Source organism: Rattus norvegicus, chromosome 3 (assembly GCF_021556685.1).
Source record: "Rattus norvegicus strain SHRSP/BbbUtx chromosome 3, alternate assembly SHRSP_T2T, whole genome shotgun sequence".
Lineage (NCBI taxonomy): Eukaryota > Metazoa > Chordata > Mammalia > Rodentia > Muridae > Rattus > Rattus norvegicus.
In genome coordinates this window covers 32,697,744-32,725,626 of record NC_141536.1, presented here as the reverse complement: position 1 = coordinate 32,725,626, position 27,883 = coordinate 32,697,744, and the positions used below count along the sequence as shown (strand labels likewise).

At 37.9% G+C, this 27,883-nt stretch overlaps 1 protein-coding gene across 32 annotated transcripts in view; it reads right to left on the bottom strand.

Annotated features, from left to right (window-relative positions):
* Mbd5 (methyl-CpG binding domain protein 5) overlaps positions 1–27,883 on the bottom strand; it is a 387,213-nt gene that overhangs the window by 206,168 nt on the left and 153,162 nt on the right. For 19 of the 32 annotated variants that reach the window (XR_015682831.1, XR_015682836.1, XR_015682838.1 and 16 more), the window contains 1 exon segment: positions 7,408–7,499. The exons of the other annotated variants lie outside the window; for them this stretch is intronic. The gene's annotated coding sequence lies outside the window, so the exon portion shown is untranslated. 32 annotated transcript variants of the gene reach the window in all.

Sequence of the window (27,883 nt, the reverse complement as noted above, 5' to 3'; positions counted from 1 at the left end):
TTTTATGGCGATGATAGAGAACTTTAAGAAGGACATAAATAAATCCATTAAAGAAACACAGGACAACACAAGTAACCAAGTAGAAGCCCTTGAAGAGGAAACACAAAAATCACTTAAAGAATTACAGGAAAACACAACCAAACAGGTGAAGGAATTGAACAAAACCATGGAGGATTTAAAAATGGAAATAGAAACAATAAAGAAATCACAAAGGGAGACAACCTTGGAGACTGAAAGTCCAGGGAAGATATCAGGAGTCCCAGATGCAAGCATCACCAGCAGAATACAAGAGATAGAAGAGTATCTCAGGGGCAGAAGATACCATAGACACAAGATATCATTGACACAATTGTCAAAGATAATGTAAAATGCAACAAGTTCCTAGTCCAAAAACATCCAGGAAATCCAGGACACAATGAGAAGGTCAAACTAAGGATAATAGGTATAGAAGAGAGTGAAGACTCCCAGCTTAAAGGGCCAGTAAATATCTTAAACAAAATTATAGAAGAAAACTTCCCTGATCTAAAGAAAGAGATGCCCATAAACATAAAGGAAGCCTACAGAACTCCAAATAGATTGGACCATAAAGAAATTCCTCCTGTCACATAATAGTCAAAACACCTAAAACACAAAACAAAGAAAGAATATTAAAAGCAGTAAGGGAAAAAGGTCAAGTAACATATAAAGGCAGACCTATCAGAATTACACCAGACTTCTCACGAGAGACTATGAAAGCCAGAAGATCCTGGGTAGGTGTCACACAGACCCTAAGAGAACACAATAGCCTGCTCAGGCTATTATGTCCAGCAAAACTCTCAATTAACATGTATAGAGAGACCAAGATATTCCATGAGAAAACCAAATTTACACAATATCATTCCACAAATCCAGGATATTATCCTGCAAAAGATAATAGATGGAAAACCCCAACATAAGGAGGGAAATGATACCTTAGAAAAATCAAGAAATTAATCTCCTCGAAATGAACCCAAAAGAAGAGAGCCACACAAACATAATTCCATCTGTAACAACAAAAATCAGAGGAAAAAAAGAATCACTATTCCCTAATATCTCTTAACATCACTGGACTCAATTCCCCAATAAAAAGACATAGACTAACAGATTAGATAGGTACAGAAGACCCAGTATTTTGCTGCATACAGGAAACACACCTCAGTGACAAAGACAAGCACTACCTCAGAGTAAAAAACTAGAAAAAATTTTTCCAAGCAAATGGTCCCAAGAAACAAGCTGGAATAGCCATTCTAATATAGAATAAAACCTATTTTCGATCAAAAGTTGTCAAAAAAGGCAAGGAAGGATACTTCATACTCATCAAAGGAAAAATCTACCAAAATGAACTCTCAATTCTGAACATCTATGCTCTAAATGCAAGGGTACCCATATTCATTAAAAAGAAAAAAATTTAGAAAAGCTCAAAGCACATTGAACCTCACGCAATAATAGTGGGGGAATTCAACACTCTAGTATCATCAAAGGACAGATCATGGAAACAGAAACCAACAGAGATATAGTGCAACTAACAGAAGTTATGAACCAAATGAATATAACAGATATGTGTAGAACATTTCATCCTAAAACAAAATAACATACCTTCTTCTCAGTACCTTATGGTATCTTCTCCAAAACTGACCATATAATTGGTCACAAAACAAATCTCAACAGATACAAGAAGATTGGAATAATCCTATGCATCCTATGAGATCTACACAGACTAAGGCTGGTCTTCAATAACAACAAAACCAACAGAAAGCCACATCCACAGGGAAGCTGAACAATGCTCTACTCAGTGATAACCTGGTCAAGCAGGAACTAAAGAAACTGAAGACTTTTGAGAATTTAATGAAAATGAAGGCACAGCATACCCAAACTTATAGGACACAATGAAAGCAGTGTTAAGAGGAAAACTCATAGCTCTGAGTGCCTGCAGAAAGAAACTGGAGAGAGCATACACCAACAGCTTGACAGCACACCTGAAAACTCTAGAACAAAAAGAAGCAAATAGACCCAGGAGAAGTAGAACGCAAGCAATAAATTCAGGGCTGAAATCAACCAAATAGAAACAAAAAGGACTATACAAAGAATCAAGAAAACCAGAAGCTGGGTCTTTGTGAAAATGAACAAGATAGACAAACCCTCAGTCAGACTAACCAGTACTTTGATGATAATGGAGACAGTAGTCAAAGTAACAAAATTAGAAATGAAAAAGGAGATATAACAACAGATTCTGAGGAAAATAAAAAATTATCACATCATACAACAAAAGCCTATACTCAACAAAACAGTGGACAAAATGGACAATTTTCCACACAAATACTAGGTACTTAAGTTAAAACAGGATCAGATAAACCATCTAAATAGTCCCATAACTCCTAAAGAAATAGAAGCAGTTAAATTCTATCAGACCTTCATAGAAGACCTAATACCAATACTGTCCAAACTATTCCACAAAATAGAAACAGAAGGAGCACTACCCAATTCCTTTTATGAAGCCATAATTACGTTTATACCTAAACCACATAAAAACTCAACAAGAAAGAGAGTTTAAGACAAATTTCCATTATGAATATCAATGCAAAATATTTGATAAAATTCTTGGAAACTGAATCCAAGAACACATCAAAACGATCATCCATCATGATCAAGTGGTCTTCATCCCAGGGATTCAGGATGGTTCAATATACAGAAATCCATCAAAGTTATCCACTATATAAAGAAACTCAAAGAAAAAAAAAACCCACATTATCATCTCACTAGATGCTGAGAAAATTTGACAAAATTCAGCATTCTTTCATGTTAGAAGTCTTGGAAAGATCAGGAATTCAAGGTCCATACCAAAATATAGTAAAAACCAGTATACAACAAACCAGTAGCCAACATCAAACTAAATGGAGAGAAACTTGAAGCAATCCCACTAAAATCAGAGACTAGACAAGGTTGCCCACTCTCTCCCTACTTATTTAGTATAGTACTTGAAGTCCTAGCCAGAGCAGTTAAACAACAAAAGGAGGACAAAGGGATTCAAATTGGAAAGGAAGAAGTCAAAACATCACTATTTGCAGATGATGTGATAGTATACTTAAGTGATCCCAGTAGTTCCACAAGAGAACTACTAAAGCTGATAAACCATCTCAGCAAAGTGGCTGGGTATTAATGAAATCAGAACCTTTCTTCTACTCAAAAGATAAACAGGTTGAGAAATAAATTAGGGAAATGATACCCTTCACAATAGTTACAAATAATACAAGATACCTTGGTGTGATTCTAACCAAGCAAGTTAAAGATCTGTATGACAAGAACTTCAAGTCTCTGAAGAAAGAAATTGACAAAGTTCTCAGAAGATGGAAAGACCTCCCATGCTCATGGATTGGCAGGATTAATATAGTGAAAATGACCATTTTGCCAAAAGCAATCTACAGATTCAATGCAAACCCTATCAAAATTCCAACTCAATTCTTCATAGAATTAGAAAGAGTAATTTGCAAATTCACTTGGAATAACAAAAAAACCAGGATTGTGAAAACTATTCTCAACAATTAAAGAACTTTTGGGGAAATCACTATCCCTAACTTCAAGCTGTATTACAGAGCAATAGTGATAAAAACTGTATGGTATTAGTACAGAGACAGGCAAATAGACCAGTGGATCTAGAAAATATCATCCTGAGTCAGGTAACCTAGTCACAAAAGAACACACATGGTATGTAACTGCTGAGAAGTGGATATTTGCCCAAATGCTCAGAATACTCAAGATACAATTTATAGACCCCACGAAGCTCAAGAAGAAGAAAGACCAATGTGTGGTTGCTTTAGTCCTTCTTAGAAGGGGGAAGAAAGTACTCACAAGAGTAATTATGGAGACAAAGTGTGGAGCAGAGATGAAGGAAAGGCCATCCAGAGGTTGCCCCACCTAGGGAGCCATCCCATATACAGTCACCAAGCCCATACGCCATTGTGGATGTCAAGAAGTGCATGCTGACAGGGGTGTGATATATCTGTCTCCTGAGAGGCTCTACCAGAGCATGACAAATACAGAGGTGGATGCTCGCAGCCAACCACTGGACTGAGAACTCCCCCAATGGAGGCATTAGAGAAAGGACTGAAGGAGCTGAAAGGGTTTGCAAGCCCACAGCAAGAACAACAATATAAACCAACCAGACTACCACCAACAAGCGTACACACGTTGAGACCCATGGCTCCAGCAACATATGTAGCAGAGGATGGTTTTGTAGCGCAACAATAAGAGGAGAGACCCTTGGTCCTGTGAAGACTCAATGCCACAGTATAGGAGAGTGCCAGGTTGGGGATGTGAGAGAGAGTGGGTAAGTTGGTGGGGAGCATCCTCATAGAAGCAGGGGGAGCGGGGATGTGATAGGGGCTTTCTTGAAGGAACAGGTGAAAGGGATATAAAAAAGAAAAAAGAAAAAAGAAAAACTTTCATAAAATTTTACGGCATGAAACAAAACACCAGAAAACGACAGTAAGAATGGATATAGAAAATGTGGTTCATTTACACAATGGAGTACTACTCAGCTATTAAGAACGAGGTTATCCTGAGTTTTCCAGGCAAATAGATGAAACTTGGAAATATCCTGAGTGAGGTAATTCAGACACAAAAGGACATGCATGGCATGTACTTACTAGCAAGTGGATATTATCCATAAAAAGTACAGAGTACCCAGGATACAGAACTCTAGAAGGGTAACAAGCCGAAAGACCCAAGTGAGGATGCCCAAATCCTAGTTGTGATGGAGAAGAAAGCAATCATGGGGGTGGGGGTGGGGACCTGGGAGGGAAAGGGAACAGGGAGGGGAAGAGGGGAACCTAATCAGGTATCAGGAATTGTGAGGAAGGAAAGAAGGCCTGAGGTCCAGGAGGAAAAATGGGGATAGGCAATCTTGGGAGGCAGGATGTACCAGAGAGCGGTGAGGTGAGAGACTCTTAGGACTCAAGGGGAGGAACCTTAGATGAAATGCTCTACAATGGGGAAAGAGAACTTGAAGAGTCCACCTTCAGTAGAAACACAGGACATCAAGTGGAAGGATGGGGTTGTCATTCCCATCAAAAACTCTGACCCATAATTCTTCTTGTCTGAAAGAACTGCAGTAAAAATGAAGAAGAGACTGAGGTAAAGAAGGTCCAGTTATCAGCCCAAATAGGGATCCACTTCAAGTGCAGGCCCCAAGGCCTGACATTATTATTGATGGTCTGGTGTGCTTACACAGGAGCACAGCATGGCTGCTCAACAAGCAGCTGAAAGAGTCAGATGCAGATATTTACACCCAAGCAATGGACAGAAGCTGCTGACCCTGTGCTTGAATTAGGGGAAAGCTGGAAGAAGCTGAGGAGGAGGGAGACCCTGTAGGAGGACCAGCAGTCTCAATTAACCTGGACCCCTGAGATCACCTAGCTACTCGGCCACCAACCAGGCGATAGACACCAGCTGATGTGAGGCCTGACACGCACAGCAGAGGACTGCAGGGTCTGGATTCAGTGAGAGAAGAAGCTCCTAACCCTGCAGAGACTTGAGGCCCCAGGGAGTGAGAAGATCTGGTGGGATGGGCTGGGGGAGTGGGGACATCCTCTTGGAGGTGGGGTGGTGGGAAGGATGTATGGGATGTGGAACAGTCAAAGGGTGGACTGGGAGGTGGATAAATACTGGACTGTAAAAAAAGTTTGAAGAATAAAAAAATATAATTAAAAAAATTAAAGAAAAGATGTATCATCCCAGAACATCATAAAGACTAAAACACCTACCCCCTTCTCCCTAACACAACTCAAATGAATAAAGGTACTGATAAGAAAAAACGAAAATGACAGTAAGAAAATTAAAACCAAGTTCTTATATGAAACCTTGATGAAGCAGTTACTATGGGTAAAACAGTCTATTTATGGGACAAAGCCTTCTTATTCAGAGTATTTGAAATATACTATAAATTATCATTATTAGTCAAGTAAAATGCTTTCTATGAGTTGTTTCATTACTCTTTCGACGATCTGAACAACCCATCCCAGTATTCCACCTTACAGAACATCAGATGAAGCACAAAGACACTGAGAAACCACACAGGCAGTCACGCAGAACCCACCAGGCAGGCGCTGGGACTCAGAGTGAATGTGTTCCAGTTTATGTGTACAGGTTCATCAGAGTCAAGAGCATGCGTGCAGCACGGATGGGCACTAACTAAGCGTGGGCCAGCACTGTCTGCTCTTCCATCAGCACACTGAGCTGGTGAGTTATAGCTGCTCATTAAATGCATCGTTCTCCCTGGTCAAATGGGAAAGTGACTTCTTAGGTGTCCTGAGGTTTTTCTACCTTTTATATGAACTTATTCAGGGTAATACAGGTTGGGTACTAGCTTCTCTTATACTAGGATAGCCAGTATGACAGCATTTTCAATGGGACTTCCATCAAGTTTGAATCTCATTTAAAAGAAAGCAGAAGAAACAATCTTAGCTTGTATGGAAATACAGAAGAACCCAAGGGTCTGTGTTCGTTCATTCGTTCGTCAGTTCGTTCTCTCTCTCTCTCTCTCTCTCTCTCTCTCTCTCTCTCACTCACACACACACACACACACACACACACACACACACACACACACAATATGAAACACTTCCAAACTTAGCAATACCATTAATTGCTAATTAAAAATTCAAAGCAGGTTTGGGTAAGGAAGGGAGAAGGGATCTGGAAGCACTTGGGGGAGGAATTTGTATGATCAAAATACACTGAACAAAATTCTTTATGATATAAAAATTTTCATCAACAAAAAAAAAAAATTTCAAGAGAAACCGGAATTAAGTAATGGTGCTACAATGGAATGTGAACGTAGAGCGCTATCTGGAGAGGGAAGCTCTAAAGTCTCTTGTTTCAAAGGCTGAGTCAGTTGCTGTTCAAACAGTGACAAAAGTATTCTTGTATGAAAGCTAAGTTTCCTACCTCTACTGAAAATATGTTTTTAACTCTCTCTTTCTGATTTATTTTAAAAAGATAACTAAAGTTTGGTTTAAGAGTCCCTCATTTCACTTTACAAGACTTTCAGAGATGGAGAACAGTGGCCCATTTTTTAGGTCATATATTCACAATGTCCAAATGTAGTAAATTTTAAATTTAAATTTTTCTGGTTTGTATAGCTCATATCTCATTTTTTTTATTAACTTGAGTATTTCTTATATACATTTCGAGTGTTATTCCCTTTCCCGGTATCCGGGCAAACATATCTCATTTTAAATTTTAGACACAGCTGGGATTTGTAGTTGTATAAACATGTAAGCAGTCATACACAGAAAACCCTGAGTGAAAGACTATGCTAGAGGAAAAAATGGCAAATTAAACTCTAATTGATTGCACACAGTAATTATTTATGAGGCTGCACTTTCTACTTACCTTGAGTGTCTAATTTCTATAGATATTTTCTAAACCACACAGCCTTCAATATCTATCTTATGGAGGCAAAAGTGGACATCTCTGATGCTCTCCTAAAAGAGAAGCATAAGAACATATAAACAAGTGTATAGGTGAATTTCATTTATTTAAATGAAAAATTCTTCAAGTTATGACTTCCTTATTAAAGGAATAAATTTATTTAATTATCTAAAGCAAGGAGTAGCTAGGTCACACAATAGAATATATTTTAAGTAAAAAAAAATTCAAAAATTACACTGAAATTTCTCTTTAGAAAAATCAGCCAGTTCTGTCCAAAATAGGTTTTAGCATTTTTTCCCTCTCTCCTCTTATATATTTGTAATCTATGGCATATTGGGCTGCAGTGGGATGTGTGGATGTCCAGTATTCATGAACTATGGAGGTCTGGGGACAACAAGCAAGAGTCACCACTCTCCTTTCATCGTGTGGAACATAGAGACGGTGCTCAAGTTCTAAGCTTGTTGGTAAGCTCTCACACGCAGGGCCTTGTCCTGAGCCTGACACAGACGTAGATGCATGCCACAGAAGAGCATTTTCTACAGTATGTTTAACTGTCCAGTTTCTGTGCACATGTTTGGTTTACTTGTAATTCAATTACAGCATTTGCTCTTCCCTTTCCTCACTTTAAACCCTCCCATAAACCTCTCTCAGCTCGCTTTCAAATTCATGGCCTCTTTTTTCATCATTTATTATTGCATGCATATATGTTTGCACTCACACACACAGTCACACACACACTCACACACACACACACACACTCGCACACACACTCACACATACTCACACTCACACACACACACAGTCACACAAACACACTCGCACACACACTCGCACACACACACTCACACACAGTCTCACACACACTCACATACACACATACTCACACACTCACACAGTCACACTCACACACACACTCACACAACTCGCACACACACACACTCAACACACTCACACACACTCACACTCACACACACTCGCACACACACTCACACACACACTCTCTCGCGCACACACTCGCACACACTCGCACACACTCGCACACACACACACACACACACACACACACACTTAAATATGACCTGCTGAGTCCATGTACTATTTCTAGTATGTAAATTTTCAGGGCTGTTTGCCACTGGACAGCTAATTGGGACTGTTCTCTATCTCCCAGCTTTACTCAGTTCTATGTTAGAAATTTTTTTCCTTATTCATGTTCTTCCAATCATGTTCTTCTGAATTATGTTGGAAATGTTTTAAGAGTTAGATAAAAAAAATTACTAAGTTCAAATTTTCTGGCTTGTGAAAAGCTAAAACTCTATTCTTCTCACTTGAATAGCCCAATCAGTATTTTACACCATTTTAGGAAAGCTTGGCAGAAAAAAATGTTTTTATAAAGAAAATGACTCTGATTGACAAATGGACTTATCCAGAGAATATACCCGTTCCCTAAACAGCTTTGTTCTTACCATCTGACAGGACAATCATGGAAAAAGTTTCAGGGCCATTCTCTCAACAGGTGGTTTTAGAGTCTACCAAGTTTGAAACTACACAAAAATGAATTGGAATACACTATACCATTGTTGCTTTTATTCATTACTGTTGATCCCTGTTTTTTTATCTGTACATTAAAATATTTTAAAAATATTAACATGAGGTTGTTTGTGAATTATTTTGACTTAAATTTGTGATGCTAACAGTTTATATTAAAAACCACAGACTAATTCCAAATTCAGCATTCTATATGCCTTAAAATCCATTAAATATGGCTCAAGCTTGAAATATAAATTTGTAGTTTTAGCATATTTCCAATCTCTTGTAAAATATGCTTTGTTAAAATATTTCTGTATATCTAATTATAAAATTCAGAAATATGTAGAAGAAAAACCGCGCTCTCTTGTCCCTCACAACTGCAGCAGTGCACGTTCTGTCTTGTCTCATTGGGCTAAGGTAGTATAGCACTTGGCGTAGACATGCCAAGACTCTATTCTATGCATAGAGGGGAGCATCTATGCATTTTCAATATCCTAATCATATGTATCCTAAAAGTAACTTTAAAAACATTTTATTTTACATTTTTCAGTGACTTATTCAAAACATTATCATAGTAAGAAATTAATAAAATAAAATCCCAGGAATTCAGTGTAATAGTAATAAAACATTTGAATAAATGAAAAATATTTGTAGATTATGCTTCCTTTATAAAGGCCTCCAATTTTTTAACAAGAATTTTAATCATGCAGTCCATGGATGATTTATGTTCAGAACTGTTTTGTGAAAGAGAATAATTTTACCTGAGCATATGCAAACTCTTGTTTAATACCAGTGAAGACCATTAGAATGTTTATTCCAAATTATTCTTTCAATGAACCTTGAATTAGGTTCAAATGTAACTGTTACATTTTTGTGGCAAAGAGCAGAAGACTCTACTAGGTATGTCTATGACCTTCTGAAAAATTCAAATATGGCTGTGAATCTTGTCCACTGACAACATTTTCTTCAGCCCTCTTGGCTCATGTCTACATAATCTGGCTTCATTAGGCAATATACTTAGAGTATAGAGGAATTTAAGTTCCCTTCATATTTATAATCCTTATGCTTCACAAAGCACAAATAACAAATGAATTATGTTTGTAAAAATTAGCAATATTTTTCTTCTTTTTTTTCTTCCCTAACCAGTATTTTTTTTTTTTAAATCAGTCTGGAGGTTCCTCAGAAAATTGGACATTGAACTACCTGAGGACCCAGCTATACCTTTCTTGGGCATATACCCAAAAGATGCCCCAACATATAACAAAGACACATGCTCCACTATGTTCATAGCAGCCTTATTTATAATAGCCAGAAGCTAGAAAGAACCCAGATACCCTTCAACAGAGGAATGGATACAGAAAATGTGGTACATCTACACAATGGAATACTACTCAGCTATCAAAAACAATGACTTTACGAAATTCATAGGCAAATGGATGGAACTGGAAAATATCATCCTGAGTGAGGTAACCCAATCACAGAAAAACACACATGGTATGCACTCATTGATAAGTGGCTATTAGCCCAAATGCTCGAATTACCCTAGATGCACACAACACATGAAACTCAAGAAGGATGACCAAAATGTGAATGCTTCACTCCTTCTTTGAAAGGGGAACAAGAATACCCTTGGGAGAGAATAGGGAGGCAAAGTTTAGAACAGAGGCTGAAGGAACACCCATTCAGAGCCTGCCCCACATGTGGCCTATACATATACAGCCACCAACCTAACCAGTATTTTTTAAAAATATTCAGTACCTATGGACGAACTCTGGTTGGAATAATCAGTTTGGCAGTGATAAAACTGCTCCCTCACCTGCAGGGGCAAACTGGCCTTGAAATGTAGTGCTCCTGCCTTAACTCTTCCAGTGCTGGGGGACAGCAGCACTGTCATGTCCAGATCCAATGGTATGTTCATTATATTCATTACTCTGGGGTTATGATCATTTTCTAGTTTTATCAGATTTTCAGAAGGTAATTTCATTTTCCCAAATACAGTAACAGAGAATATTTATATGTAGGGGGAGGGGCAGAAGGAGAGGAAAAGGGAGAGAGAGAGAGTAATGACCCAGGGGACTATACATTATTGACACAGGCATGTCTACGCCAAGTGCTATACTACCTTAGCCCAATGAAAGTGGCAAAGCCTTCCTTGGGTGAAGTTCATTTGGCAAAGTCTTCCTCTAACCTGAGTGTGAATATTGACAGTTTGTGCAGAGAATGTCCACCATAGCTTTCTCCTCTAAATGTTTATGGTCTGAAGACCAGGCCCATACAGACCCTGCCTACTGAGATTAGTGAAGCACATTTCCTGTTCAGCTGTATATAGCAATTCTGCCTTCTTGTTTCTGTGTATGCAATAACTATGCCTCCTTTTTAATAAGCATGGGGCCCCTCACCCATCCTCAAAAATTTTGACCCATAATTATTCCTGTTTCAAAGAAATACAAGGACAAAAAATGGAGCAGAGACTGAAAGAATGGCCATCCAGTGACTGGCCCAACTCGGGATCCACCCCTTGGGCAGGCACCAAACCCTGACATATTACGGATGCCACATTATGCTTGTAGACAGGAGCCTACATGGCTTTTCTCTGAGAGGTGCTACCAGAAACTGACAGAGATAGACACCGACAATTACAGCTAACTATTGGCTGAGGTTGAGGACTCCTATGGAAGAGTTAGGGGACAGACAGACCCATAGGGAGAACAACAGTATCAACTAACCCAGGCTCCCGTGAGCTCCCAGAGACTAAGCTACCAAGCTAAGAGCATACATGGGCCAATCCATGGCTGCTGGCATATATGTAGCAGATGACTGAATTGTCTGAATTTGTCATAGGACAAAACCTATGAATAGGAAATGAATGGATAGAGGAAAGAGAAGAAACACAGGTCAAAGGAACAGGAAATAAAACCATAAATGAAAATCTGAAACTTCCCCCAATGTAAAAAAGAACAAGGTGCTTATCAAGTTACATAGAGCATAAAGAACATCAAATAGGCAGGAGAAGATTGGGAAAAAAAAATTTCTCCTTGACACATAATAATCAAAACATTAGATATTCAGTATAAAGGAAGGCTATGAAAGCATCATGGGAAAAAGACCAAGTCACATATAAAGGCAGGCACATCAGAATAATACCTAAATTCCCAAGGGAGACCCTGAAGGCCAGAAAGGCCTAGACTCATATTCTATAGACTCTGGAGAAACCACAGATGCTAGCCTATGTAGCATGATGTCATTATGCAGCAAGGCAGGTCCAGAATAAGCCAAAGTCCATCATTGGATAAGAAGGAAGGGTAGGTGGGGAAAGGTCTAGGATGGGAGAGGATTCAAGATGGAGATGATGGAGGAAGATGATTCTGATCCAGGTGGTCTGGGTCCACTCTGTCTTGTCTAGGTGGGTGATTTCTATATGTATTAATTGGCAGTGAATTTATTCTGTGGATGTATTATGGACTGAGTATTTAATATACAAATCTGGTTGTTGGTTTCAGTTGTTGAATCTTGATATCACTGGGTAGCTGAGACCAGAGTTCCCAGCTGGTCAGGGCTGGCCAGGATGACTAGCAATGGGAGTGGAGACTGCTGGGGTTAGAAGATAGCTAGGCCAACATGACGTGGTGCCTCACTGAAGCCGGCCACCACTTAGATAAATTAAGGTTAGTTCTACATGGCCCTATTGAGCCAGAGCTAACACCAGGGAAAGACCGGCTGGGTCCGAGAGTACCAGGGACCCAGCATGGAGCGGTGACCCGTGGGAATCTGTTGTGCCCTTTTCTAATAATACCTCAATATGTCTAGACTTCAAGACGTAGCAAAATTATCAATGATTATCAATTTAGAAAAAAAAATATTCCAATAAACCCCTAAAGCTACGGAATTTCAGTCCACCAAATCAACTCTACAGACTGCACTAGAAAGAAAACTTCGGCCTGAAAGGGTTAACTGTACTCAAGAAGACACGAGTAATAAACAATCCCAGAGCTGTTCACAGAAAAGGTGGAGTTAAAAATGATAATAGGAGTCTATAAACACTACTCAATAATACCATCCAATATCAATGACCTTAATTTCCCAATAAAAACAGACTAACAAATTGGATTAACAATACACCCGAAATACAAATGTCATCAAAGACAGATGTTACTTTGGGGTAAAAGATTGGAAAAATGTAATCTAAGCAAATGGATCCAAAAAGCAAGCAAACATAACTATTTTTATAATTGACAAAAAGATTTTAAACCAAGACTAATCAGAAGAGATAGGTAAGGACATCAAATATTCAATAAAGGAAAAAACCCACCTATGAGTTCACAATTCTAAACATTTATGCTCCAAATGTAAGGGTACCCAAGTTCAAGAAAGAAACGATCCTACAGTCTACAGCCATATTAAAATCTCTGCGCCCACCTTGCCCAGCCACAGTGATAAATGGTGACTTTAATATTCAACTCTCATGAACAGACAGATCATCGAGACAAAAACTAAGCAGAACAGTTAAGTAACTACATAAATCAAATGGGCTCAACAGATAATGGGTCATGATGGAAATCCAGAAGGAAATTACAAACATTCTTGAATGGAACAAACATGAAAACACAGTATGTCCAAGTGTATAGGAAACCATGAAGGCACTTTTTTTTTAAACTTGAAAAGCGATTTTTTTTTTTTTGTTTTTATGAAAGCACTTCTTAATGCCAAGTTCCTGGGCTAAGTGCGTATGAGACCTAGAGAGACCTTGTATTACCTTCTTAACTACATGTCTGAAAGCTGAAGAACAAAGAGAAGAAACAATGCACCAAAGAGGAAGAAATGATCTGACTTAGGGATGAAATCAATGAAAGGTAGAAAAAATCAATGAGATAAATGTTGTTTGAGAAAGTCAACAGCACTGACGAACCCTTAGCCAACTAAAGGAGACAGAAGACACACACACACACACACACACACACACACACACACACACACACACACACACACAATCAATTATAGATGAAATAGGAAGGGGCAGAGGTTGTAGATTTTTGAGTTCGATGCCAGCATACTCTACATATCAAGTTCTAGGACAGCAAGGGCTACACAGAGAAACCCCATCTCAAAAAAAAAAAAAAAAAAAAAGACCATAAAACAACAGTAACAAAAAACACAAAACAAAACAAAAAGAAAAAGGAAGGAAAAGAAAAGAAAGAAAAGGGAGGTATTACAAAGGAAATGCAGAGAATCCTAAGGTCAAACTGCATCCTACCAAACTGGAAAACCTAAAGTAAATAATGGATTTACTGATATACAACCTGTGAATGTTAAATCAAGATGAAATAAGCAAAATTATATAGGCCCACAACACACAGTGAGTTAGAAGTAGGAATTCAAAACTCTCCCAACCAAAAGAAGCTGAGGACTGGATGGATTCAGTGCAGAATAGTCCTTCTATTACTAATAGTAATAGTCCTTCAAATGCCAACACTCCTCCAATTATTCCACAAAATAGAACCTGAAGGAACACTTCCAAAATCTTTTAATAATTAGTGGCTATTAATACCATGATAACAATACCAAACAAAGACCAAATAGAAAAAGAATATTACAGATCATAATCTTTTATGAACATAGATAAAAGTCTTAATAAAATACTTGGAAGCCAAATCCAAGAACATACACAAAAAAAGATCTTTCACTATGATGAAGCAGGATTCATCCCAGAGATGTAGTCATACTAAAACATCTGTGAGTCAATAAATGTTATCCACACCTAAGTAGACGGAAAGGTAAAACCACATGCTAATCACATTACATTCAGAAAAGGCCTTTGACGAAATGCAAAAAGGCTTCAGGGCAGAAGCCCCGAAGAGATCGGATACAAAGACATGTCATGGCACAATAAAGACAATTTACAGCAGTCATTTGTGTAAAGTGCTACTGTACAGATTGGGGATAGAACTTCACCAATTATATACCAGATAGAGGGTTACTACCTAGAATTTATAAGTAGTAAAAAGGACATAAAAATGCAATTAAAAATGAGTTGTAGAAGTAAACAGAGTTCTCAAAAGATGAAATACAAGCAGTGAAGAAACACGGAAAGGATGTTCAACACACGTAACTGTCAGTGAAAATGCAAATCAGAACTACTGTAGATTTCATGGTAAAGGAAAATTGAAGCTGGCACATGGTAGACAGAGCATTCATCTTCTTTTTACCTTAACACAGTACACAGAAAGCATTCTTAAAAATTATTTTTCTTTCCTTACAAATGGCTTATATATGAAACACTTATTTTTGTAGTCTAGTAATTAGGATACATCATCTTCACAAAATGTATTACATAAAATGCTGACATACTACAATAACTTTATTAATTAAAATTCTATTTAGAATGTATTATCATACATGAAGAAAACAAATAGTGAGCATTTTTATTCATCAGGCATCACTCATACTGAATTTTGCACATTTAATATAGTTATTATTCAAAACATCCTTATGGAATATATTCTGAACCATTTCTATCTAGCAAATTAAAAAAGCAAGGAAAGGAGATGAAAATAACACCAAAAGTTGACAGGTTTAAGTGGTAAGGCCAGGATGTAAACCAGGCAATTGTTCTCCAAGATTTATAATATTAATTATTAAAATCATGTTTGCTTTGGAATTACTTGCATTATAAAACATTAACATTTAAACAATAAAAAAAATAGAAAAAAGACATTAGTTACAATAGCACAGACAAAACTAGTCAAACTGAGCAACAAATATTTTAAATAGGCTGGTAGCTTGAGACGAAAAAAGCAGGCAGAGACAGACTTGAAGACATACGAGACCAATCTGCCAGAGGTGTTTTATAATTTAATATATAAAATATTGAGAATTTCATACTAGTACTATATTTTAGATCATTTCTAACCCTCCCTTTCTCCTCCAGCATCTCTGTGACTCTTAAAATTACTGACTTCTTGCTTGTTATATATACATATACATGATTATAACAAATATTTTTAAAAATCAATTTTGAGTGTATCTGTTTTTCTTGCAATATATGGATGGCTACTAGATATGTGCCTTGTACCCAAAGAGGTCAGAAGAGGTTATCAGATCCTAAGAAACTGGAGTTACAGACAGTGTGAACCTTCATGTGGGTTCTGGAAATTACTGCTTCTCTACAAGAGCAATGAGTGCTCTAAACTGATGATTCTTCTCTTCAACTCTACCTATCTGTGTGTAAATGTGCAACCTACCAAGCACATTTAGTGTTGCTCATGTGTAACTGTGTTAAGAGGGGAGAGCCTACAGAAGGGTTAGCAGGAGTTGCTGAGATCCAAACATGAGTTGAGCCTGTGTCAGCTCAGCCTCACTCTAGCACAGTGTTACTCACCTCCACTAAGTAATCAATGTCAACAAATTTGAGACTCGGAGAAACTTACATATTGGGACAGAGAGGGAGAAACAACTCATCGGTGTAGAGCCTATGGCAGCACTGAATTACCAAAGGCAAGGTGAACACGGTTTTTGAAACAGACAGTGATAGCCTGACCCCATATGGACAGCACAGGAAAAGTGATTTTATGGTGGCATGACTTCTTTGGATGTGTGGTACTGGCTATCAGTCATGGTGTTTTCAGGAATGAAACAGATAAGAAGCCTATTATATTTGTGTTTGATCTGTAGAAGTAGAAAAAAAAAAGTCTTGAACAGATGATAGGTTACATTGGACAGTAGCGAAAAGAACTCTTGGGCCATGAGCTAATTTTCAAATTTGAGCTTCAGCACTCTGTGAATGAAGGTACGGCCACCTCCCCACACACCTCCCAAGGAAGCACTGTGCTAAAATATCTGAGTTTGACTGTTACCCTTTCTCCCACCATTCCCCAGAGAGACCTATAGGCTTTTACAGTAAGAAATAAATGTATACTGCAGAGAATAATCAGACATTCTGGTAGTCTATTAGAGATTGAGTTTGGATTGACAGTGACTCCAAGAGACTCAAAGATGCACTGGGGCCCTCCAGGTAAAACAGAGTCTTCTGGAAGCCAGGTATTTAGTGAATTTAGTTAAAGTGGGTCCAGTGGGTCCCTGTACTACTTATGTGGTAATTCCTTCAATTACAGAATGTATAATTGGGATAGATATACGGAAAGTTGACAGAAATTTAGTGCAAATATTATGAGCTATTACAGTTGGAAAGACCAAATGGAAGTCACTGGAGTTGGGTCTACCAAGAAAACCAAAACCAATACTGTATCCCTGTAGAAATCAATTTCACAATCAAGGGCTTGGACGATGTAGGGTTAGTACTACTGCCCATGACTCGTCCGTTTAATTCTCTCATCTGGCTGGTGCAAAACACAGATGGATCATGGAGAATGGGAGTTGACTATTAATAAATTAAGCAAGTAATGATTCATATGCCGATGCAGCCTTATTTGAGAAGATCAACTTATCTCATGGTACAAGGTAGGCAGCTATTAATCTAGGAAATGCCTTTTCTAGGTATCTGTCCATAAAGACCACTATGAGCTTTCGGCTAAAAAGGCCATCAGTATACATTTAAAGTTTGACCTACAGGGTATAGTAACTCTCCAGCCCTAGGCCAAAATGTAGTTCAAAGAGATCTTAATCTGCTTCTTCTATAACATATCAGTGGTCCACTATATGGATGCCATTATGGATTTGTTGGTAGTGCATAAGTATATCAGAGGATAGGAAATGAATACAAATTTCAAGGACCTTCTATATCAGTGAGATTTCTCAGAGTCCAGTCAGGTGTGGCATGCAGAGACATCCCTTCTCTGACAAAGGATAAGTTACAGTTGGACCCCTCTCACCATTAAGAATGAAGAACAAAGCTCCCCGACGGTCCTTTGGGGATTCCTCACCTGAGAATCTTGTCATATACCCAAATGACTTGGGAAACTGTTAGCTTTAGATAGGTCTCGGAATAGAAGGCTCTCTAACAGGTCTAGGATATGAAGGCTACTCAGTACTTCGACATAAGATCAAGCAGACCTGATAATTGAGGTATCGATGACAGACAGCGTTTGGTGACCTTTGTCAAGCTGCTAATGGTAAATCATACAGGAAGGTCTTGTGATTTTGGAACAGAACTTTACCATCATTTAAGACAGTTATTCGTTCCTTTAGAGACAGCCCTTAGCTTGTTATTGGGCCTTAGTGGAATTTGAATGTTTGACAAGTTATCATGTGATCTAAGCTGCCTATGAAGAATTGGATATCATCTGACCCCTAAAACTACAAAGCACAATGCACACAGAAGCAATACATTATCAAATAAAAGGTAAATGCATGTGATTGGATGAGCAGATTTCAAAAGCACTAGATAGATGAAGAAGTTGCTCAAGTGCCTATAGTTTCTACTCCATGTCTAATGCTACCTGCTTCCAAGTATGCACTTACAGCCTCATGGGGTAAGCTCTATTACCAGTTGTCTGTGGAGGAGAAGAAAAGGGCCTGGCTTACAGATGGCTCATCATTCTGTGCAAGAGCCACGCTGCAGTGGACAGCTGCAGCATTATAACCTATTCTTGGGACAACCCTGAAAGACAATGAGGGGGAAAGTTTCACAGTGGACAGAACTTTGGGCAGTAAAAATGGTCATATATTTTGCTTAGGAGAAATGGCCAATTGTGAGACTGTTCACTGATAAATGGTCTATAACCAACGGATTAGCTACTTGTAAAGAATGATTGAAAAAATTGGTCAGAAGGAAATTTTGGGAAGTATTGTGTGAATATCTCTCTCAAATTGGACAAAGGATATGAAGATAATTGTGTCTCATGTAAATGTTCGTAAAAACTGACTTCAGTAGAAGAAGAGTTCAATAGTCAAGTAGATAGGATGTGGACACTCCATCACTTTTCAAAGCCATTCCTGTCATTGCCCAGTGGACCCATGAACAAAATGGTCATGGTGGCAGAGATAGAGGTTATCCATGGGCTCAACAATATCAATTTCTACTCACCAAAGCTGACGTGGCTTCAGCTGCTGATGAATGCTGATCTGTCAGCAGCAGAGACCAACTGTGAGTTCTTAATTCCTCAGGATGACCATCCAGTGACTTAGTGGCACACGGACCACACCAGACCAATTCCTTCATGGAAAGGACAATGCTTTGCTATTTTTGGAGTAGATACATATTCTGATGATGGACTTGGTGTTCCTACATATAATGCTTTTGCCAAAACTGCCATCCATGGACTTACAGAATGCCTTACCCAGCATTGTGGTATTTCACAGAGCACTGCTTCTGACCAAGGAAGTCACTTCACAGTGTAAGAAGTGCAACAGGAGCCCATGATCATGGAATCCTTTTGTCTTACCATGTTCTCCACCCTGATGCAGCTGGTCTGAGAGAACAGGTAGAAGACCTTTTGAAGACACTGTCAGAGCAACAGTGAGTATGCTGTAGCCAAGAAGGCTGAGACAGGGCTCTCTGAAAACGTAGTGTAGGCTTTGAATCAACATCCAATATATGATATAGTTTCTCCCATTGCCAGATTCATAAGTGCAGGAATAAAGGGATTGAAAAGAAAATAGTTCTACTTATTCTCACCCCCAATGACGATGGAATTTTTGCTTAAATTTTACTTAACTTTTTCTGGCCTAGAACTTTTGTTTCCAAACAGGAGAATGTTCTTGTCTGGAGACACACAGATACTCCATTCAAGTGGAAGCTCAGACTTCCACCTGGCCATTTTGGGCTTCTGAAACCCATGAGCAAACAGGCTAAAAACCACCAAAACCCAAAACCAACCAAACCAACCAACCAGCCAACAAATGAAACAAAACAAATAACAATGTTAGAAAGGGTTAATGATCCAGACTACCAAGGGGAAACTGGATGGATTCTCCATAATGGAGGCATGAAAGATTCTGTTCAGAGGTTAGGGTGTTTCTTGGTGTTACAATATCCTATTATTAAAGTCAATAGGAAACTATAACAATCTAATCCAGAATAGGTAACAAAGGGACTAGACCCTGGGGATGAAGGTATGGACTGCTTCTCCAAAAAAAGAACCAAGACCTGCTGAGGTGCTTGCTAAAGTGTATTTCTGGAGGAAATACAGACTGGGTAGGAGAGGGAGATAGCTATAAATAACAACTAAGGTTGCAAAACTAGTTGGAGAAATGTGGGGTATAGTTGACGTGTGTGCGTGTGCATGAGGTGTGTGTGTGTGTGTGTGTGTGTGTGTGTGTGTGTACAGGTTAAGCAACATTTGTATTTTCTTTACTTCTTCAATATGTAATGCAACATCAATTGAGACATTATCAGTGGTTATTATCTAAGTAAGTCATAAACCACTAAAAGACTAAGTATTCTCAAGGGGAAATGTTACCTACTTTAAAATTTGTGGCTGTACATGACATAGTTATATCATGTTAGGTGGAATTATGGCTTCATTATTTTTCTTTGGAATTAAGCATGACATAAAGTCACACAATTCTGGTCAAGTTGACAAGGATGGACTTGTGATGGCTAACCTTGATTGTCAACTTTACTACTCCTGGAAGCATCTAAAATCCAAGCAGCTGGGCACACCTGTGAGGGATTTTCTTGACTGGACCCTTGAGGTAGGAAGACACAATGTAAACTTGGACCACAGCACTGCAGCTTCAAGCGTCAGCCCACATAAAGTACATGGGGGAAGGTAGCTTGTGCTTTGGTCTGCTTGCCCTCACTCTTGCTGTTGGGGCATTCCTTCACTAGCATTACAACCTACTTCTTCCGGATTCCAAAGCAGGCTGAAGACCAGTAGAGACATGTAGCCTCGTGAAATGTATAACTACTGGAGTCTTAGTCATCCTACTGGGAGACAGCTGTTGATGAACTAACCAAACCTCAGCTTGTAAGCTATTCTAATAAATATCCTTTTATATATATTCTACATATTTATATATACACATATATTTCATTCTCTTAGTCCCATTCCTCTAGAGAACCCTGCCTAATACACATTAGTATCATATTTTGATCATTTCTACCATGTCTCCTCGATGCTCTCTTCAATCCATGTTTGAACATCTTCTTTAAATACTGTTAAATATACATACATATGTATACATACAAATGAAATCTATTATTTTATGTGTATGAGTGTTTTAGCAGTATATAAGCATGTATGTGCATATTTGTTCCTGGTGTCCACAGAGGTACAATAGGGTGTCACATTCCCCTGGAACTGGAGTAATAAAGAATAGTGAATCTTCATGTGCATATTAGGAACTCCATTTAGGTCCTTTTTGGGTAACAAATGTTCTTCAGTGCTGAGCTATCTCCCCAGCCTGACATCTGCATATATAAATATACAACCCACCAAGCACATTATTATAGATGTGTTCTTTGGGACTGTCTAATTCTCCTCTCTCTCAACAACTAATTGCCTATAGCTCTTCATCTAGGTGGGACCCTGAGAAATTCCCCTCACACTGGCATTCCAACTTGCTGTTAGATCTTCCTCACAGCTTTGCTCCTGAGAGTTTGTCTGGTTCCTTTTTTTTTTTTTTTTTTGATTTATGAATCTATTATTGGCATTTAGTAAGTAATGAAAAATTCATCAGAAATTTGGGCTCTGGAGATGATGGGCTTGGTATCTTTGTGAATTTCTTTTTGTTTTGTTTCTTTCTTTTCTTTCAATTTGCAAATAGGCTTTAACTAAGAATGAACAAGCTCTTGCTGAGCACTTCCGAGATCAAAAGAATGTGCTTGTCTCTAACTTACATGCACCCCCATCTAGACTTCCAGTCCTTTACTCTAAAGCTCTGAGTGTTTTTGACCATTTCTGGCTACAAATGACTGCTCTGTATAGTCAAATGCATTCCATTTCAATGATTGCAGTATTTTTTAAATTATTCCTAATACTTCTATTTAACATTTTATTACATCTTATTTTAGTATCAAGGTGGCTGATAAATATTTTATTAGTTTTGTGGTACATTAAGTTCCTTGGATTTTAGTTTTCATTAACTTAGAATATTATTCTACACTTTTTATTGCTTTCATTTTTTTAACATGTTAAATGCCCCTAAACATTCATACATGAGCATTTTATATTAAGGTTTACTTTAGTTTAGCCCATAGGTATATATATGTAAATTTAAACTTAAGAAAAGATAGTATGTATTATTATTTTCAAAGTTAAGACTTATCACTTATATTGATTTTAGAATTATAAATTAGGCTTAGAATTGAAATAATATATTGAGAATGTAGGATGTGTTATTTAGTCACATATTCTTGCTAATTTTTACTGGTATTTGTTGGTCAACAGAAAATGGAAAAGGACCTGTTTTTTAAAAATATTTAATGGTCATAATAAAACACCCTTACAGCTGTCAACTTTTGCCTAAACAATTGATTAATTGTATAAACAATAATATTGTAGTTGGGGTTCATCCAGAAGCTGATTACCTAGTTATATTATAATCTCAAAAACAAATTTTTAAAGACAAAAGGCCTATCAGATCTTTCCTAAAGAGCAAGTAACAGCATGGAAGGAAACTGAACAGCATAAACATAAGGAAGGAAAGACAGAAATGAGGAAATATCTCTCCGATTCACTACAGGGGAGTTAAGAACACGGGAAGGAAGCATGGGAAGATGATATAAGTAAGGCCCAGCAGCACCAGCGGCCACAGAGGCCGCCTGAGGCCTGAGTCAGAACACAAGTGGCACAAGAAACAAGCCTTGCACTTACCTATTACACTGAAACAGGACAATTTTTGCTTGAGAGCTTGTTTCAGTGGATTCTATCAGATCAAATGGCAGGAACTGGGCATTGGAAGACTGTATACATATAACAAGAGCTTTCTACAAGATACAGAGGATTCATACCATTTATTATCTTAGAATAATCAAAAGGCATTGATAACCACTATGGTAATAATTAGTTCAAAAATAAAGTTCTATCTAGAAGCTAAGGTATATAAAAAATTTGCTATTTGTAATTAATTTTTTTTTACTATGAAAATGCTTGACTACAGAAGTGTGCTTATAGCTACATATTATAAATAAGGCTTGGACTGTATATATTCTTAATAATTACATTAATAAAGAAATATATCTGGATTCTGGTCTCCATATGTGCCCAGGAGCTAAGGATATCCCACAGCCCTCCATACCCAAATTCCACCTGGAGAGAGCTGGTCTCCCAGGAGTGCTGTCACTCCTAAGCCCACTGGTGATACTACTACTATTGCTCCAAAAGCTGTCTAGAGGGGGACCTGCCAGGAGCACAGAGGGCACAGGAACTGTGGAGTAGCCCAGGACAGAATCCTTCCAGTCTCAGTCTGTGCTCAGGAGCCAAGGCTGTCCCACAGCCCTCTATACACAAATTCAGTCTTGAGAGAGCTGATCTCCCAGGAGTGCTGACACACCTAAGATCACAGGCTCACAGGCCTACAGAAGAACAAGCTCCAATTAGAGACAGCAAGACCAGCTAACACCAGAGATGACCCGATGGCAAGAGGCAGGCGCAAGAACCTAAGCAACACAAACCAAGGCTACTTGTCATCATGAGAACCTAGTTCCCCCACCACAGAAAGTCCTGGATATCACAACATACCAGAAAAGCAAGATTCGAACTTAAAATCACCTCTCATAATAATGATAGAGGACTTTAAGAGGGACATAAATAACTCACTTAAAGAAATACAGGACAGGGGTTGGGGATTTAGCTCAGTGGTAGAGCGCTTGCCTAGGAAGCACAAGGCCCTGGGTTCGGTCCCCAGCTCTGAAAAAAAGAACCAAAAAAAAAAAAAAAAAAGAAAAAAAAAAAGAAATACAGGACAACACAAGTAAACAGGTAGAAGCCCTTAAAGAGGAAACACAAAAATCCCTTAAAGAATTACAGGAAAACACAGTCAAACAGGTGAAGAAGTTGAACAAAACCACCCAGGATCTAAAAATGAAAACAGAAACAATAAAGAATTCACAATCAGAGACAACAATTAAGATAGAAAACCTAGGAAAGAGATCAGGAGACATAGATGCAAGCATCACCAACAGAATACAAGAGATAGAAGAGAGAATCTCACGGGTAGAAGATACCATAGAAAACATTGAGACAACAGGTAAAGAAAATGCAAAATACAAAAAGTTCCTTACACAAAACATCCGGGAAATCCAGGACACAATGAGAAGATCAAACCTAAGGATAACAGGTATAGAAGAGAGTGAAGGCTCCCAACTTAAAGGGACAGTAAATATCTTCAACAAACTTATAGAAGAAAACTTCACTAACCTAAAGAAAGAGATGCCCATGAACATACAAGATGCCTACAGAACTCCAAATAGATTGGACCAGAAATGAACTTCCTTCAGACACATAATAGTCAAATACTAAATGCACAAAACAAAGAAAGAATATAAAAATGGTAAGGGAAAAAGAAAAAAAGGTCAATTAACATATAAAGGCAGACCTATCAAAATTATACCAGACTTCTCACCAGAGACTATGAAAGCCAGAAGGTCCTGGGCAGATGTCATATAGACCCTAAGAGAACACAAATGCCAGCCCAGGCTACTATATCCAGCAAAACTCTTAATTAACATAGAAAGAGAAACCAAGATATTCCATGAAAAAAGCAAATTTACAAAATATATTTCCACAAATTCAGCCCTACAAAAGATAGAAATGGAAAACCCCAACACAAGGAGGGACACTACACCCTAGAAAAGCAAGAAAGTAATTCCCTTGCAACGAACCCAAAAGAAGATGGCCACACAAACATAATTCCACCTCTAACAACAAAAATAACAGGAAGCAACAATCAAACTCCTTAATATCTCTTAACATCAATGGACTCAATTCCCCAATAAAAAGATATAGAAACACACTGGATACTTAGAGAGGGCCCAGCATTTTGCTGCATTCAGGAAATAAACATCAGTAACAAAGACAGATAATATCTCAGAGTAAAAGGCTGGGAAAAAAAATTTCTAAGCAAATGATCCCAAGAAACAGGCTAGAGTACCATTCTAATATCCAATAAAGCCAACTTTCAACCAAAAGTTATCAAAAAAAATTAAGGAAAGATACTTCATACTCGTCAAAGGAAAAATCAACCAAGATGAATTCTCAATTCTGAACATCTATGCTCTAAATGCAAGGGAACCCACATTCAAAAAAGAAACTACAAAAGCTCAAAGCACATACTGAACCTCACACAATAATAGTGGAGGACTTCAACACCCCATTCTCATCAATAGACAGATCATAGAAACAGAAACTAAACAGACACTATAAAACTAACAGAAGTTATAAACCAAATGGATATAACAATTATCTCTAGAGCATTTCATCCTAAAACAAAAGAATATACCTTCTCAGCACCTCATGGTATGTTTTCCAAAACTGACCACAAAACAGGCCTTAACAAATACAAGAAGACTGAAATAATCCCACGCATGATTTCAGATCACCATGGACTAAGGCTGGCCTTCAATAACAATAAAAACAACAGAAAGTCCACATACATACAAATGCAGAATAGCGCTCTATTCAATGAAAATTTGGTCAAGGAAGAAATAAAGAAATTAAAGACTTTTTAGGATTTAATGAAAATGAAGACACAACATACCCAAACTTATGGGAAACAATAAAAGCAATGCTAAGAGAAAAAACTCATAGATCAGAGTGCATCCAAAAAAAAAAAAAAAAAAAAAAGAAAAATAGAAAAATTAAAAAAAATGACAAGAAACTGTAAAAGTTGAGAGAGTATACACGGGCAGCTTGACAGTACACCTGAAAGTTCTAGAAAAAAAAAGAAGCAAATACACTCAAGAGTCGACGACAGGAAATAATCAAACTCAGGGCTGAAACCAACCAAGAAGAGACTAAGCAAAAATCAACTATACAAAAAGAACTATACAAAGAATCAACAAAACCAGGAGTTGATTCTTTGAGAAAAAACAACAGAGAGAATAACACTTAGCCAGACTAACCACAGGGCAGAGAGACAGTATCCAAATTAACAAAATCAGAAATGAAAAGGGACGCATAGTAACAGAAACTGAGGAAATTTAAAAACTCAATCAGATCTTACTACAAATGCCAATATTCAAAAAAAACTGGAAAATCTGAATGAAATGGATAATTTTCTAGACAGGTAACAGGTACCAAAGTTAAATCAGGACCAGATAAACTATTTCAATAGTCCCATAACCCCCAACCAAAAAATAAATGAATAAATAAATAAATAGCCCAGGTTCAGATGGTTTTAGTTCAGAATTCTATCAGCCCTTCAAAGACCTAATATTGATACTCGTCAAACATTTCCACAAAATAGAAACAGAAGAACCACTGATTACTTCGTTCTCTGAAGCCACAATTATGCTTGTCCCTCAACCACACAAAGTTCCTACAAAGAAAGAGAACTTCAGAACATTTTTCCTTATGAATATCAATGCTAAAATACTCAAACAAATTCTCAAAAACGGAATCCAAGAACACATCAAAACGATCATCCATCATGATCAAGTAGGCTTCATACCAGGGATGCAGGGATGTTTCAATATATGGAAATCCATCAAAGTAATCCATTATATAAACAAACTTAAAGGAAAAAAAAACCATGATCATCTTATTAGATGCTGAGAAAGCATTTGACAAAATTCAACACCCTTTCATGAAAGTCTTGGAAAGATCAAGGCCCATACCTAAACATAGTAAAAGCAATACACAGCAAACCAGTAGCCAACATCAAATTAAATGGAGGAAAACTTGAAGGAATCCCACTAAAATTAGGGACTAGACAAGGTTGCCCACTCTCTCCCTATTCAATGTAGTACTTGAAGTTCTGGCCAGAGCAATTAGACAACAAAAGGAGGTAAAAGGAATTAAAAAGGAAGAAGTCATTTGCAGAAGATATGATAGTATACTTAAGTGACCCCAAGCACAAAAATTCCACCAAAGCACACTTACAGATGATAAACAACTTTTGCAAAGAGGCTGGATATAAAATTAACTCAAACAAATCAGCAGTCTTCCTCTACTCAAAAAATAAACGGGCTAAGAAAGAAATTAGGGAAATGACACCTTTCACAGTATTCACAAATAATATACAGTTTCTTGGTTTGACTCTAACCAAACAAGTGAACAATTTGTAGGACAAGAATTTCAAGTCTCTGAAGAAAGAAATTGGAGATCTCAGAAGACTGATAGATCTTCCATGCTCATGGATTAGCAGGATTAATATTGTAAAAATGGCCATCTTGACAAAAGCAATCTACAGATTCAATGCAATCCCCATCAAAATTCAGTCAATTCTTCATAGAGTTAGAAAGAGCAATTTGCAAATTCATTTGGAATAAAAGAAAAACTCAGCATCGTGAGAACTATCCTAAACAATAAAAGAAATTCTGGGGGGAATCACTATCCTTAACTTACAGCTGTATTACACAGCAATGATTAAAACTGCAGGTTAAAGTAGAGTGACAGGCAGGTAGATTATGGAATAGAACTGAAGACCCAGAAATGAACCCACATTGTCACTTGATCTTTAACAGAGGAGCTAAAACCATCAAGTGGAAAAATGACAGCATTTTCAACAAATGGAGCTGTTTCAACTGAAGTGTCAGCATGTATCAGAATCCTCATTGGTCCACATGTATCTCCTTGTACAGAGCTCAAGTCCACATGGATCAAACACCTCCACTTAAAACCAGAAACTCTGAAACTAACAGAAGAGAAATTTAGGCAGAGCTCTGAACACAAGGGCACAGGGGAAAATTTCCTGAACAGAACACCAATGGCTTATGCTCTAAGATCAACAAGAGACAAATGGAACCTTATGAAATTGCAAAGCTTCTGTAAGGCAAAGGACACTGTCATTAGGACAAAATGGCAACCAACAGATTGGGAAAAGATCCTACATCTGATAGAGGGCTAATATC